This window comes from Camelina sativa, chromosome 17 (assembly GCF_000633955.1).
Source record: "Camelina sativa cultivar DH55 chromosome 17, Cs, whole genome shotgun sequence".
Taxonomy (NCBI): Eukaryota; Viridiplantae; Streptophyta; class Magnoliopsida; order Brassicales; family Brassicaceae; genus Camelina; species Camelina sativa.
Genome location: NC_025701.1, coordinates 29517897 through 29534585, shown reverse-complemented (window position 1 = coordinate 29534585; position 16689 = coordinate 29517897). Strand labels below are relative to the sequence as shown.

General features: G+C 43.9%; 1 pseudogene; it reads right to left on the bottom strand.

Moving 5' to 3' along the window:
• Nucleotides 1-437, bottom strand: part of LOC104759037 — a 2796-nt pseudogene extending 2359 nt beyond the window's left edge.

The following is a 16689-nucleotide window of genomic DNA, read 5'->3' as shown; positions in this document are numbered from 1 at the left end:
TTTTCTCTTTGAAGGTTGAGGATTTCGAAGGGTCGAATATGGGAGCGTATTGGTCGTAACAGTTAGTACAAGGCAAACATTGTGTCCATACGAGTTCGCTTCCTGTGTCTAAGACAGCTTCGATCTCGAAAGGAGGAGTACCTATCTGTAGTTTCATTAGATACTCGAATTCATCAAAGACGGTGTTAGCGTAAGGTGATCCGAGCTGAGTATCAGAGCTGACTCGAGAAGAAGATGCATTGGAGCGACGCTGGATCAAGTCGATGGTGAAGCCGTGAGGTGATGAGGCTGTGGTGGTAAAGATAAAACATAATATTATGATTTGAAGAAAGAGAGCGATCATCGTAGTTAGTACAAGGCAAGAGACATATGATCGAAGAACTGTTTTTTTTTTTATTTTTATTGGGGGTTTTGAGACACAGTGCAATGTTAAGCATTGATGCGCATATATTTATAGATGTTAATTATCCAATTTTGTTATTACGGGCTCGTCCGAGCACGAAGCTACCAGAAGAATGAGAAATGAGTTCATGGCAGCTTGGGACGGGCTCAGGTCAAAAGACAGCCAAAGGATCCTCATTCTCGGTGCCACCAACCGTCCCTTTGATCTTGATGATGCTGTTATTCGTCGTCTACCAAGACGGTAACATCTGATTTGACTTCCATTTCCATTTGTGAAGATTGTAATTAATATTTTCTCCTAATGGTAATCTGTGAATCCTCGTCTAATTGAAAGCTTTTTATTCCCTGTGGATTCTAGGATATATGTTGACTTACCAGATGCCGAGAACCGGTCAAAGATACTGAAAATATTTCTAACTCCAGAAAATCTTGAATCTGGTTTCCAGTTCGACAAACTTGCAAAGGAAACTGAAGGTTATTCTGGTAGTGATCTTAAGGTTGGTATCCGTTTTTATTTATTCCCAGCTTGTGACGGCACTTGTAAGTTCTTTCTTTATTCTTATTCATTTCTTTTTGTGGGTATTATTGCAGAATCTATGCATTGCTGCTGCGTACAAGAACTGTTACAAAAAGAACAAAAGGTCTAGTATCTATTGGGCCTATGGGCCTCGGTTAATGTCTTCTGTTATTTAGCTTGGCCGACAAGTCTTGTATGGGTTTGCCAATATATTGTGTCATGTATATAAATGAATGTAATGCTGTCGAAATCAATACACACAATTATTCTCTTTATTCTCTTTGTTCTACATGGTATCAGAGCACAAAATCCTGAAACCTATTCTTTAGATCAGTTGATCTGAGCTTCTTGTTTTGAATCTCTTTTCAAGATTTCTTGTTTCCTTGTTTCTTGTTTCGAATCTCTTGACGAGATCTCTTTGATTCGGTTGGATTGTTTGTTTTCGATTACTCTGTTTTGGTTATTGTGTGCTACGGCGACAGCAGGCACACAATTATCTACTTCATCCGGTGTTCTCGCTGTCAGCTCCGCTGGTGGAGATAACACGGTGATGACGGCATATACCAGTTCTTCTAATGACAATCCATGATTGATGATCACTGCAGTTACCTTTACTGGAGACAATTATAATGAGTGGGCTGCTGAGATGATCAACGCACTTCGGGCTAAGAAGAAGATGGGTTTTATCGATGGTATGTTGAAGAGACCAGGGGCTGGTAGCTCTGACTTGGAGTCATGAACTTCGGTGAACTCCATGGTCATTGGGTGGTTGCGGACATCGATTGCGCCGCGTGTACGCTCAACTGTTTCTTTTCTCACTAATGCACATGAGCTTTGGGAAAATTTGAGAAAAAGGTTTTCCATCGGGAATAAGGTTCGTGTTAACCACCTTCGTTCTCAAATTGCTTTGTGTCGCCAAGATGGTCAGCCTGTGATTGATTATTACGGGAAAATTGCTGGTTTATGGGATGAGTTGTACACATACAAAACACTTCCTGTTTGTTCTTGCGGTGGTTGTACTTGTGGAGTTTATGAAACGGTGGCCAAGGAGCGTGAAGAAGAAAAGGTGAACCAGTTTTTTATGGGTCTTGATGAATCCAGATTTGCAAACGTGATCACCTCCATTGTCGATGCCGACCCTTCTTCAGATTTGGAGCAGGCTTACTCACGTGTGATTCGTGAGGAACAAAGGCTCTCCTCTGTTAAGACGCGGGAGCACTCGCATGATGCCGTTGGTTTTGTTGCTCGAAGAGACTCCATCACTGCTGGTCCGCTGTCCGATGATCACCATGGGGAGAACTCTGTTTCGTTTGGTGTGATAGAAGTAGAGACCGCAGTTTGCTTTGCTGTCAAACGGTCGCAGTAGACACCTAGGATAATCCGGATCGTTCATCACTTAGGGTTAGATGGGATTAAGTAAACCCTTTTGTTGACCGTGAATGCAGATGTCTCATCAAGGATCTGAGAGGACTAGGTCAACGTATCGTTCGCCGGACACAGGGAGGGGTTCAAGTCAACAGTTTGGTCCGGAGGAATGGGGTTCGCATTTTGGAGATGCGCAAGGAGAGGAGTCGTTTCCAGGCATATTCGAACCGAATATGTATATGCCTGAATGGGATGTACCTGGCGCGACGTCAAGGTACACACCATCGAGTTCAACTCGATTTAGTACACCGGAGGATATGTACCCGCCAGGGTTTGCACCGTTCACTACCTATCCAAATCAGAACATGCTAAGGGGAAACCAAGCGCATGGAGAAGGACCAAGTGAGCCGAATGTACCAGAGACCCAGCAGACACTTAAGATGATTCAAGATCTCTTGAGTCACATGATCCAGCAACAGCAGCAGAGCCAAGCAAACCGTTTAGCAGAAGACCCATCCGACCAATTTCTAAAACTAGTAATGTTGTTGAGGAACTTAGGATTTTGCAAGTTCAAGGGAGACCCGAACATTGTGTTAGCAGACGCATGGATAAAGGAATTGGAGAATAATTTTGAAATGACAAGGTGTCCAGAGGAGTATAGGAGACCGGTCGCGGTTAACTTTTTGGAGGAAGATGCTCGTGCATGGTGGGATATCGTAGTTCCTCGCTACCGATTTCAGACTATAATGTGGGAAATCTTTAAAAAGGAGTTTGAGTTAAAATACTTTCCACCAGAGTCACGTGATCAACTAGAGAATCAGTTCCTGCAACTGGAACAAGGTGAGATGACTGTTAGGGCGTATGGAAGAGTTTTTAACAAGACTTCGGAGGTATTTGTACCAAGGAAACGACAATGAGTTAGCTATGGCCCGGAGATTCTTTAACGGACTCAGGCCAGACATAAAAGGAAGGTTACACGCTGTGACTTACCGGAGTGTCGCGGAGGTAGAGGAGAGAGCGGTAAGTGTTGAGGAAGCTATTGAGACAGAGAAGGAGATTTCGGCTAAGGAGAAAAAGAAGGAACCAGTCCAGCAGACTAAGGTTGTGAACACTTGGAAAGTGAACCAAGTGGCAGGACGGAATTGGGGCGCAGGCCGCGGAAAAGTTAAAATGAATGTCAACCAAGGAGGTCGTAATGTGAGCAACATGGATCCGCGAGGATGTTATGTGTGTGGTCAAGTAGGGCATTTCGCTTGAGCTTGCCCAACCATTGAGGAAACAAAGAGTAACAATCTGTCGACCGTCACATGTCTCTACTGTGGCGAGTTAGGACACTATGCGAACTCATGTCCATCAAGGCCGGCCAAACCGAACGCCCAAACTTTGAACCGTGCTTAGACAACGAACCAAGTGAAGGAACCCCCAGCGAAGAAGCAAGCAACCCCAGCAAATGTTTTTGCTTTAGGAGTAGAGCCACCTAAACCTCAGCAGGCCGCGAAGGGCCCTATAACAGGTTTTATTGGGTTCTAACTCTTTTGTGATTGTTTGCGTGTTTGTGTGTTTGTGTGATTGGTTTTAGCATTGCATTTTGTTATATTTGCTTTGCGTTTAGGAACATTACTTGTTGGTGGTAACCCCACACATGTACTGTTCGATTCGGGAGCGTCCAATAGTTTTGTGACTCCCGAAGTGGCTGACAAGTTCGGAGAGTTGTGTGAGGAGGAGGAAGTGAACATCAATGTCTACACTGCTGGTAATCAACTGCCTTTGAAGACAAGAAGATGGATCAAGGAAGTGTCGATAGTCTTGCAAGATATGAATCTTTCGGTAAATCCTCTAGTGATGCCGTTGGATAGATTTGATGTTATTTTGGGTATGGATTGGTTATCGGAACACCAAGCCCATATAGACTGCAGTAGGAGCAGAGTTATATTTGAAAATGGAGGAAGGACACCTCTAGTTTTCAACGGAATCAGCCCGAGTAAAACGGCATACTTCGCATCGGCAGCAAGGATTGGAAGATCAGTTGAAGAAGAGGAGGTTTATCTAGTCACTCTTTCCACCATGGGAGGAGATGACAAGGAAGGTATGGAAGTTGAGGATATTACCATAGTCAAGGATTTTGAGGACGTGTTTAAACCGTTGGAAGGATTGCCTCCACCAAGGAGCCATCCTTTTACCATAAACCTTGAGCCCGGAGCAACCCTGATTTCTATGGAACCGTATCGCATGACCCTAGCCGAGTTGGCTGAACTCAAGACTCAGTTAGAGGACTTGTTGGAGAAGGGTTTTATACGACCAAGTTCATCGCCATGGGGAGCCCCAGTGCTTTTTGTCAAGAAGAAGGATGGAAGCATGCGTTTGTGTATTGATTACCGAGGAATCAATAACATAACCATCAAGGACAAGTATCCATTGCCAAGGATTGATGAGCTGTTAGATCAACTCAGAGGAGCAAGTTAGTTTTCAAAGATTGATTTAGCCTCTGGCTACCATCAAATCTCGATTGCGGAACAAGATGTGATGAAGACGGCGTTTCAAACAAGATATGGCCAGTACGAGTTCATAGTAATGCCGTTTGGACTTACCAATGCATCGGCGGCATTCATGCGATTGATGAATGAAGTCTTTCATGACTATTTGGATCGATTCGCGATAATATTCATCGATGACATCCTTATATACTCACGGAGTGCAGAGGAGCACGCGGAGCATTTAAAGAAAGTATTGGAGAGGTTGAGGGAGATGAGACTGTTCGCTAAGTTCAGTAAGTGCAAGTTCTGGCAAAGAGAGATTGGATTTCTGGGGCACCGAGTTTCGGAGCAAGGCGTGTCCGCCGACCCAGACAAGATCGCCGCCATTCAGAATTGGCCAAAGCCAACCACAGTGTCGGAAGTTAGAAGTTTCTTAGGCCTGGCAGGCTATTATCGGAAGTTCGTGAAGGGATTCACAACTATTGCGAAGCCTTTAACACGACTTACCGGGAAAGGAGTACCGTTTATATGGAGTGAAGACGTGGAGGAAGCTTTCAGGAAGCTGAAGGGAGCGCTAACAACAGCACCAGTGTTAGCCCTACCTGAGCCAAACCAACCATATTCTGTATTTACAGACGCATCAAGAGTTGGTGTTGGATGTGTTTTGATGCAAGGGGATAGAGTGATTGCCTATGCCTCCAGACAGCTAATGAAGCATGAGGAGAATTACCCCACACATGACCTAGAAATGGCAGCCGTGGTGTTTGCTTTGAGGATATGGAGATCATATTTGTATGGAGAAGCGGTTCAGGTATTTACGAACCATCAAAGTCTTAAATACTTGTTCACGCAACCGGATCTTAAATTGCGTCACAGAAGGTGGATAGAATTCATAGCCGATTATGACTTGAAGATCCAGTACCACCCAGGCAAGGCAAATGTAGTAGCAGATGCACTAAACCGAAGAAAAGCACAAGTTGACGCCGAGAAGGACGTGGAGTTTTTGCCTGATGAATTGAAGAAGGTAAGGATTTTAGCCTTGGAAGGAGAGTCTAGTGAGCCGTTGGGTTTACAAGCCGTAATTCAAACGAGCCTGTTACATCGAATTCGTGAAGAGCAGCACCAGCACGAGAACCTGAAGAAGATCATCAAAGAATTGAAGAGTTCAGAAGGACCGAACGCTAGCAGTTATCATTTAGCTGATGATAACACATTACTTCTCAATGGGAGAGTAACTGTGCCTGACCGGAACGGACTACGAGAGGAGATATTGAGAGCAGCCCACAGCTCAGCATTAAGTATACACCCGAGAAGCACCAAGATGTACAAGGACGTTCGTAGATACTATCATTGGCCTGGATTAAAGAGGGCAGTAGCAAAGTGGGTGAGTCAATGCGACTCATTTCAAAGAATCAAGGTAGAGCATCAAGTGCCAGCAGGTTTGCTTCGCAACTTGCCCATACCAACGTGGAAATGGGACTCTATCTCGATGGATTTCATTACTGGTCTACCTATAAGGAAAGGGAGAATCAATGATGCAGTATGGGTAGTGGTTGATCGTTTAACCAAGGTAGCCCATTTGGTTCCAGTAAGAAGTACATACCAAGCGCCAGTCTTAGCAGAGAAGTATATCGATGAAATTTTGAAGCTTCATGGAGTGCCAGCAAATATTGTTTCCGATCGTGACCCCAAGTTTGCATCAATATTTTGGCAAGATTTGCACAGGGCGTTGGGAACAGATGTTCATATGAGCACCTCATTCCACCTAGAGACAGACGGACAGACGGAAAGGACTATCCGAACCATAGACGACATGATCCGACTATGTGCTTTGGAATGGTCATCGGATTGGGAGAAGAATTTGCCATCGGTTGAGTTTAACAATAGTTATCACACAAGCATTGGCTTGTCGCCATTTGAGGCAATGTACGGAAGGCCGTGTCGAACGCCTTTATGTTGGACGGAAGTTGGAGAGCGGACAAGTTTCAATCACAAACTGATTGATGAGACAACGGAGAAGATCAAGTTTATGCGGGAGTGTATGAAGAAGGCACAAGACCGCGAAAAGAAGTATGCAGATCGTAAAAGGCGGGAAGTGGAGTTTAAGGTTGGTGATATGGTGTGCTTGAAGGTGGCACCACAGAAAGGAAAGGATTGTTTTGGTAAAGTGGGAAAGTTTGCGGTAAGGTTTATCGGACCATACCCGATCGAGCAAAGAGTTGGAGAAGTAGCCTATCGGTTAGCTATGCCAGAGATGATGCGGCTACACAAAGTCTTCCATGTTTCACAACTACGGAAGCATGTACCAAATCCTAACATGATTTGTGCCAGAGCCCATCGAGGAGTTGGAGTCAAATCTTACCTATCCCGAAGGACCGTTTGGAATAGGGCAAAGAAGGACCCATAAATTAAAGAACCAGAGCATTCCCCAAATCCAGGTATTTTGGGGAAAGCAGAACCGTAAAGTCACCACTTGGGAAGATGAAGACAGAATTCGAGCCTAGTATCCTCAATTGTTTGCCGAAGAAGATGAGGCAGGACCATCGGAACCCTATGGAATTCGGGACGAATTCTATTAAGGGGGGGGGGGAGAATGTAATGACCCTCACCATGAGGTAAATTACAAAATGAAAACTCAAGGCCAAAAGGTGAGAAAGAGAAGCTAACAAGAAAAGAAGGAAGTATAATAAAGAAAAGTCCGAGAAATTTCGTACGGATCAACTTGTGGCCGAGTCGACCGCGACGTGTCGCCTGTATCATCCGGAACGTACCGAAGCGTATCGTCCGAGGCATATTGTCCGAGAACTGCCGAGACAGACCGAGTATTGCCGAGAGTCGACGAGGATCGACCGAGACACTAACCGATTCTACCAAAAATCTTCAAAGTGAAGAAGAGTTAGTGGAATGATTATTTTAATCATGAAAAGTTAGTGGAAGTTAGTGGAAGATTATTTTAATCTTGAAGAAGTTAGTGGGAGTTAGTGGAAGAATTAAATAATCTCAAGTGATTAGTGGAGTTTAAAGGAGGATTAATTTAATCCCAATGAAGAAGTGGTGTTCAAGGTGGCCAAGTCATGCAATTCTACACCAAATAAATCCCAAAGAGGAGGAGTGGAGCAAAATCGGCCAAGTCTCACTAATTTTCGCCAAAAGTCTTAAGGGAAAGAAGAGGGCAACATTGAGACAAGTCTTGTGCATCTTTGCCTTACAAAATCTTGTGGCAATTAAGTGAACACTCGCTCAACATCCATTGGCGAGTGCTACCGCCCAACTTCTCTATAAATAAAGCCCTCAACTCTCTCATTTCCGCACAAGACATAAGGGGGTAAGGGAAGAAAGAAGAGAAGGAGAAGCAAAGTGCTGCGCGAGCGAAGGGAAGAAAGAAAAGAAGACGCAAGACTAAGACTATCGACTACTGACCAAGGTTGAATCGAGAAGGAACTCGATTCCAACCGAAGGAGAGATCCGATGGTGCCGCAAGTGGAGCTTCATCAAAGGGACCGATCATCGACGGTTTACTGTGAGTTCAGGCACATATTTCACCGGCTTAGATGGAGAGTTAAATACATCCATCTAGTGCGCGGTTTGCATGAATCATTTAGATGCATTTACTTGAAATTCTTTTACGTTTTTCTTGTTAAGTTGCATGCGAGGTGAGGTTACACCGGTTACTAGATGAAAATGATCTAGCGACAAGGGTGGTAACTAGTTAAGATACTTGAAATCTTATGAGCGTAAATCATATAAACTCAAGTATAAATTTCGGTGAGGTTATAATGCGTATTAGTCCGCGAGAAATTCCGGTTATGCGTAATATAACTTGGTATTTTCATCTTTCCCATTCCGTACCACATACAGCCGCGACATGCAACCCATGTTCGTGTGTGTGTAGGGTTGGTTACGAAGAGCTCGGAGGTTACTGGGCTCGCTACCCTGGCCGAGGCTGTCTACACGACGGTGTGGATTTGAGTGAGATCTGATCCCATGCCTTAGTGGTTGCGACATGGTGATTTGTGAGGGGTTTAGGGAAAGGATGCATACCGGGCCCAATAAAATATAACTTGTTAAAACTATTGTTTTATTTCAAGTTAAATTGTTGCATGTTTCATGTTCATGCTTGCATGATGTCGTATGTTATTGCATGTAGTTGCGATTGATTGTAGAATAATTTTGCTTAGCTTATCAGCTTCCGCATGTTATCTCTGATTGTTTGTTGTGTTGTGCGCTTGCTTGTCAACTGTTTATTTCGCTTGCATGAAAATCTTATGCTCGCAATATTGCTTATATTTGCTTGCATGTTGATTGTTTATGTTCGCATGTTGATTGTATATGCTTGCATGATGTTCTTGATGGGGTTTTTGGATTGGGGTTTAATTCTCTGCAGGAACCCTAAGCTCACTAAGTAATCTTAGATTACTTATGATAATACTGTTGTGCTGCAGGTAACCCTAGAGGGAACTAGAGGGGTCGGTGAACGATACGACTCCGGAGTAGTTTTATTTTGGTGTCTATTGTAAAATAAAAGTATGTTTTATGGCGAACCAATTTTTGCGCTAAGCCTTCTTAATCTTTTGTGTAACCGTTTAAAGTAAAACTCTTTTAAGTATTAATGCATGCGGCTTTCTTTTAATCGAGCGAGTCGTACTGATATAGACTTTGTCCGAGTCGGCTCAACACACGGCGTGTCTATAGGGTTGCAAAGCCTTAAGGACGTGTCGTGTGGTCAGGAACCTCACCGATGGACTGGCCAAAGGGGCTTGATTCGTTCTTGTACTCGGCCGGATCGTTGGTGAACGTTTCCAAAGTGGCGTCCCGGTGCCGTCCGAAGGCCTGTGTGGTCCTAGTACAGTTCGGGGACGTTACATCCACAGTTCGTGATTTACTCCAAATTATCTCCTCTAAAGGATGGGAAGTACATCAGATGGATGTTCACAATGCTTTCCTTCATGGGGACCTTGAGGAAGAAGTTTATATGCAGTTACCTATGGTTTTTTGTCACAAGTATCCTAATAAAGTCTGTCGTTTACATAAGTCCTTGTATGGACTTAAGCAAGCACCAAGGTGCTGGTTTGCAAAATTAGCGAACGCTTTGGTGGAGTTTGGTTTTGAAGAATCCTACGCGGATTATTCTCTGTTTACGTTAACAAGAGGAGCAGTCCAGCTACATGTTCTGGTTTATGTCGATGATCTCATTATATGCAGCAATCATCTTGCGTCTCTGACCAAGTTCAAAGCCTATTTAAGCAGTTGTTTTCATATGAAGGATCTAGGGAAGCTTAAGTATTTCCTTGGTATTGAGGTTGCTCGCAGTACGGAGGGAATTTTTCTATCTCAAAGGAAGTATTTACTGGATATTGTTTGAGTGTGGGCTTTAAGGCTCCAACCCATCGAAGATCCCTATGGTTCAAAATCACCAGCTTGCTCTCGACACCAGTCACGTACTTCCTGAACCTGCTCGTTACCGCCGGCTGGTTGATCGTCTCATTTATTTAAAAGTTAAACTTCCAGAGCTCACCTATCCTATACACATTTTGTCCCAGTTTATGAAAGTTCCACGCGAAGCACATTGGGATGCTGCGTTACAGGTTGTTCGTTATCTCAAAGGATCGTTTGGTCATGGAATCTTATTGCAATCTGATACGGAGCTGACTCTCACGGCATACTGTGATGCGGACTGGGGAACATGTCCTTTAACTCGTCGGTCGCTCAGTGCATATTTTATGTTCCTCGGTGGTTGCCCCATCTCTTGGAAAAGTCAGAAGCAGAAGTCGGTTTCACGGTCTTCGGAGGAAGCTGGATACCGCTCTATGGTTGATGCATTGAAGTAGGTTATTTGGCTGCGCGGGTTGCTTAAAGATCTTGGTTTTTCTCAACAAGCTCCAACGCGGTTTTTTGTGACAATAAAGACGTGTTACACATTGCCGCCAATCCTGTTTTCCACGAACGCACAAAGCACATCGAACGGGATTGTTATTTTGTTCGTGATGCCATTCAAGATGGGGTAATTTCGACAGCTCATGTACGTTCCGAGGATCAGCTGGCCGATATCTTAACCAAAGCTCTCAGTTTTCAACAGTTTAGTCTTCTAATGTCCAAGTTGGGCATCGTTACACTCCGACCTCCAACTTGAGGGGGAGTATTGGGCCTATGGGCCTCGGTTAATGTTTTCTGTTATTTAGCTTGGCCGACAAGTCTTGTATAGGGTTTGCCAAGATATTGTGTCATGTATATAAACGAATGTAATGCCGTCGAAACCAATACACACAAATATTCTCTTTATTCTCTTTGTTCTACAGAATCTGCATTAAAATATAGACTGGTTACTTTCGTAACTGTTTTGCTTGATTCTTTTCCTCGTTTGAATCTTTAGGGTGCGAGAGCGGAAGAGTCTCCTGGTCTACGGTCGCTCTGTTTGGCTGACTTCGTTCAGTCTAAAGCTAAGGTAATTTAGTAGTAAAAGATATATATACTTAGAGATTTTGCGTTTTTTGCCTTTTGCATTATCGGTGATTGATATAAACCACAAAGATATGATTGTTATCATTTGTATGGGTGATGTGATTTTGCAGGTGAGCCCATCTGTGACCTACGACGCGACGACAATGAACGAGCTGAGAAAATGGAACTCACAATATGGTGAAGGAGGGAGCAGGACTAAGTCTCCGTTTGGTTTTTGAAGAAAAATGTTAGTTTTGGTAGATCAGAGTGTTTCCATCTGTCTTTTTTTCATATTGTGACCATCTGTTTTTTTACAATAATTTTACTTATTATTTTTCTAATAGTTTCCAACTTTTACGACCGTTACGTTTTCACGATGAATTTGATTCTAGTGGTTGGAGACTTTTCTCATGTAGCACCAATCCGCGCTTGTTTTTCTAGCGAAAACCATTCCCACCTTCCACCGGTTTGTTATGAGAACCCTTTCCACCTTCCATCAGTTATTCAGTTTGCTTCGTCACTGGTGAGAAATCTTCCCACCTTCCATGGGTTTGCTAAGTCACTGATGAGACCCATTACATGCTGCTTCCTTCGCTAGAATCCTGAAGCTTATCACTACAAGAAAACAGGGTATTTACGACTACACTTGACGACTAAATACGTAGTTGCTAAATTTCCCAACTATCTGCCGACCAATAAGTGACCAAGTTACAACTGCGTAAATTTAGTCATAACTCAGACGTCATTTGCCGACCAAATAGAGTAGTCGGTACTGTAGTCATTGATTAACGACCATTATACGACTAAATGGGATGATTTTAATTGAATTGTATCCAAGTAGCTAATTTGGCGACGAGTTAGCGACTAAGGCTATGAGTCGGTAATTTGGCGACTACTTTTGTGGTATTCTTCACATATTAACTATAAATACAATAATCATGTGTTTGCATTCTCATATCTATACTTATGTTTAGGTGCAGCATGTCTTATTAATTGTTTTCTATTATTGCAGATGTGATTTGATTTATATGTAACTAATGTTTATATGTCGCTAATGTTTTTAAGTTTATATATATATCCATGTTTACATTCTTTATATACTATTAGATATTCACATTCTTTAAGTTTATATGTAACTAATGTTTTGTAATTTTTAAGTGATCAATATATTATGTAGTGTATATATATAAGTAGTAGATTTCAATTAATATGTAAACTAAACTAAATCATATGTTTTTCTAAAATTAAATATGGCTACAGATTCACAACTAATAAGTGACTAACTACAGAATATTGGGTTTAAACATGTTTATTACGTGTTGGACCAGGTTTTTGACTACAAGACAAGTCCAATTTGTTAAAATAAAATCACATACCAACTCATCAGCGACTAATAAGGACTAATTTTAAAACATTTTGGGACTAAACAAGCCCGGGAATATATTTACGCGGTCCAGCCCATAAACAAACGACCTAACCCTAATGCTCAAACCCTAATATTTCATTTCTGATTTCTCACCGTTCTTCGCCGTTTCTCTCAATCTCTCATCTCTCAATCTCTCATCAACGCAATCGCCGATTCTCTCAATCTTCTATGATGCCGGTTAAGAAGGGTGGACGAAAGAGGAATGTTGTCCCCAACGCTTCTCTCAGACCCGATGGCTCGAATCCTATGTCGAAGGTGAGAAAAGTCAATCCTCTACCGCCGCTGATGGGATCATGGGAACGGAGCCTATCCAAGACCACCAAGACGCACGAAGTGGCCCCGAGACGCCGGACAAGGGAACACAAGCCACAGACAAAACGCCAACTTCGAACACGGCCGAAGCTTCAAAGGAACTCACCGGAGTCACAATGAACCTAAGGAGCCCCGACCAAGACGCCCAAGATGACTTAGAGATGCCAACCCTGACCAAAACTCGAGGCCAAGACGCATTAGAGGAAGCTAAGGCGCAAGCCAACGATGCGGCCAAAACACCATCAACCCCCAGGAGTCACCACACGGTCAAGGAGTTCAACAAAGACGTCATAGCCACGGAACAACTCCTCGTCCAATCAATCGCCCCTCGAACAACATCCCAAGAAGAACTCAAAGACTCGGTCCGATTGGGGGAAACACGTCTAAGGATGATTGTGCGGACCATTAAGAGTCCGCGTGTCCCTAATCCCTCACTTGACCTAATGTATTTAAACTCTCTCTTAGCTTATGTTCCTCCTTCAACTTGAATGAAAATAAAACTTTTCTCAAGAGAGATTCTTGACTTGTCTCCATCCTCTCATTAGCTCAATCCAGGATTGTCTAAGTGAGAGAACCCTAACAAGACTCGAACCGAGTTCGATCTTGTTAGTGACCGTATCAAGAAAAGAACCATCCCTCTTCTGTCGTCACTCGATCCACGCTCGATTCCCCTCGCTTCACTTCCATCATTTCCCCCTTCGCAACCTCGAGTTCTCTTCCACAAGTTTTCGAGTTCTCCACCTTACCACTTCAACACGTCTCCACCGTCGCTTCCATCGCAACCGTCTGTTCGCTCGTTCCCGCATCTGTACCATCCGATCGACCAGTTCGTGGCTTCTAGACCGTATTCCTAAACAGCTCGTTTGAATCGCTTCAAACTCTGTTTCCCTCGTTTGTTTCTCACATAGATCCGAAGCCAAGAGCCTTGGCCGAGGAAAGTTCCACCGTTCGAGAGTTGACCGAGAGGTCAACCGCGTCTCCGGGTCACATCAGCTTGGTATCGGAGCTTCAAAGCTCCTACGAGGTTGTTTCGTTTCATAACTCATCTATTTCATTTAAAGTTTCAATCTTTGAGTTTATTGGTAAGCAAAGTTCGCATCTTTTTGTTCCTTAGGTTCCGTTTGATCTTTTGGTTTAATTTGGTGCATGTTTAAGGTTGTAGGTCGTTTGTCTAGGGTGTTAGTAATCGTTATCGTTCATCCTGTTTGTCACTCTGTTCATCCGTGTTCTTGCTTGTTTACTTTTAGATCGATTAATCTAGGAGAGTGTTTTGTTTACGCGTTTTCGTTATTGGTCATAAAGCATATCTTTTTCGTTTTGCACTTTTGCTTTTGGTTTTCGTTTTAGTCATAGGTTTGAATCGATCTTAGCTGTCAGCAACATGCCTTTTGTTGACGACTCAAGTATTTAGCCTGTTTGTGGTCTCTAGAACGAGTGAAACTCATGCGTCTTGTGATTTATTTATTTGTCTTACGAGGTTCAAATTTAAACGCAACACGCGACACATCATAGTCCGTACGAACGATGGCCGAACAGCAACATCCGGTGAATCCGCTTCCTCCACCCAAAATAGGAGTCACTCTTGCAGCCTTACGCAACGGCATAGACCAACTGGCCAAGCGCATGAACCAAATAGATCTGTTGAATCCCCCAAGGGAAGATCCTCAACCCGCGAGGCGACAACGACACGAAACAGAGAGCGACCAGTCCGAGGAGGATTATGAACCGAGGCCTAGATGACGCCACCGACGAGACAACCATTATGACGATGGTCCGAGGCATTACGAACCAGCCCACAAGATGACCGCACCCACGTTCGCGGGCAAATCCGACCCCGAAGCTTACCTCGACTGGGAGAGCCGCATGGAGCGCTTGTATTCGTGTCATGCCTATCTGGATTTGCGCAAGGTTCAATATGCCGTGGCTCAGTTCACCGAACACGCCCTCACTTGGTGGGATCGCCTCGAGGCCGAGCAGCGTTGCAACCGAGAACGGCCTATCACCAATTGGGAAGTTCTTAAGGTCGAGATGCGTCGACGCTTCCTGCCACCGTCCTATCACCGAGAACAACAAAAGAAGTTCCAGCGTCGCAACCGATCGGTTCCAGCGACTCACACAAGTCGAGGACTCCGAAGAGTCTCTCATGGCTCAATTCCTGGACGGGTTGCAAGAACGTATTGCACACAAGGTCGAACGCCAACCGTATCAAGTGTTTGAGGAGTTGTTGCACCTCGCGATGCAGATAGAGAGCCAGATCAAGAAGAAGAGCGCCTCCGCGCCTCGTTTTCGCACTCAAGTAGCTTCGACCTGGACTCCTAATAGATCTCCTTCAAACCAATTACCGGAGAAGCCAAAGGCAAACAGCGCCGACTCACGTTTCAAAACCAGGGAGCCGTCCACCATCGAGCGACAAGATCCGCGGCGCGATATCAATGACGTCCGGAGCCGCGATATAGTCTGCTTCAAGTGTCAATGGAGAGGACACTACGCGCGCGAATGTACGAACGCCCGCACAATGATCCTTACCGAGGCCGGTGAGATCGAATATGAAGATGAGGCGACCGAGGAGAAAGCTAAAGGCGAAGCCGAAATGGAAGTAACCATAGCTGAGCCAGAGGTTGGGGAACTCTTGATGATCAGACGCGTCCTCAACACCAACACGGCAGCCGACGAGAACACCAACCAGCGCGCTAACATCTTCCACACTAGGTGCACTATAAGTGGTAAAGTGTGTGGCTTGATTATAGACAGAGGATCTTGCACCAATGTTGCAAGTTCTAGTCTTGTCAAGAAATTGTCTCTAGAGACAACAAACCACCCTCATCCTTATCGCTTGAAATGGTTTAATGATAAAGCTATGCTCCATGTTAAGGAGCAGGTCACAGTCCCATTTAGTGTCAGACCATACAAGGACCAAGTCCTATGCGATGTGATTCCTATGCAGGCTAGCCATCTCCTATTGGGGCGTCCTTGGCAGTCTGACAAGAGGACCACTCACTGTGGCCACACCAACTGATACTAAGATTTTTGTATATCCTAGTAGGTCTCAATTAACCTTATGTGTTGTAGTACTTAAGGTGTCAATCCAGATGGGATGTTGCTAACAATCAAGATGCAATCAAGCAATCACAAGTCAAGCCAATTCAAGAAGAGTGTTTGTCTAACAATCCTAGAATGGTCAAAATGCAAAACGAAAATGAGTTACAGAACTAGAAACGAGAATGCATGACAAGAAGCGGAAATGAATAAAAACATAAACGAGTCTAAGCATGAACTAAATAAGTGAGAAACGAAACAGTCTCGGGAATGTAATAAAAATCAGAAAGATAAAAGTCCTAAGGATGGGAGTAACTGACGTCAGTGGAGTATCCTAGTCTACAGAGTGTTTAACATGCCACAAGCAATCTATCCCTAAACAATGAACATCACGACTTAGCTAATCCAATCTCTTGGCAAAAGCAACTCAGACTCAACCACTTCCAAACCTAGCTCTCGCTAGAGAAACATGATCAAGCATGGCATGACAAACAAGTTCATTCACGTCAAAACATCCTAGACAGCTAATCTCTTATGCTAGGAATGTAAGTCTCTGGCACTAGTTGGTCAGACATTTCATCAAACACCTTTTGGGTGTGGAAATGTCTCAAACCTAGTCCCAATTGATCAGAGAAAAACTAGTATTTCTTACTCTAGTCCAGAAGGGAATCATACAATCAACGCTTAAACACTCTACATCCTAGGATCCTCCACCTAAT